Source organism: Galeopterus variegatus, unplaced genomic scaffold (assembly GCF_000696425.1).
Source record: "Galeopterus variegatus unplaced genomic scaffold, G_variegatus-3.0.2 Scaffold14882, whole genome shotgun sequence".
Taxonomy (NCBI): Eukaryota; Metazoa; Chordata; class Mammalia; order Dermoptera; family Cynocephalidae; genus Galeopterus; species Galeopterus variegatus.
The window spans coordinates 12,443-13,153 of NW_007740993.1; positions in this window are offsets into that span (position 1 = coordinate 12,443).

A 711-nucleotide genomic window follows, 5' to 3' on the forward strand; every position below is an offset into this window, starting at 1 on the left:
CAGATAATTTAATTTTCATCAATATAAATAATATCTCTACTATTTATCTATTTAAATCTATTTCCTGATCACATTTTATTTATTACTCCAATTTTCTCTTGGGTTATGCTCTCCATCTTTCCCACTTTCCATTCAATCTTGCTATTTCTTAATACCGCATTTATCATTCTTCTCCCATGCTTATCCTCTGGTATTTTCAGAAATCTAAATAAGGTGCTATTTTTTCTTACTGTCTCTTACCACTCTACTGTTTCTCCTTCTACATTCAAAGGCAGGTAGAACAGTCAAGCCCAAACACCCATGATTAGCGAAGTATATAAGTTTTCTTCAAGTCTCCTTTCTTCTACTTGTAAATCCTCTCCTCAAACAGCTGTAAAACAGTAACCACTGTATCTTTCAAAATTCATTTTGACATTAACTGCAAGGAGTCCTTCTCAGGTTATGATGAACTTTAGTTACTGATACTTACTCCGGCTTTATTTCTGTATGCACCAGTATGTTCAGAAGACTGTGAATAATTAGCCAATCATCAGGATGTCAGAGACAAATGAACAGGCGACGAATTTTTCTCCTGGAAGTTATATATGTTTCACCTAAATTTGCAATAAGAAGAATGACAGGACCCCTGCAATTCAGTACAAACATTCTGGGGAATAGTTCCATGTAACACACAGGACAGTTTGCTTATGTGCCTTCCTCAATCTTGTGGAG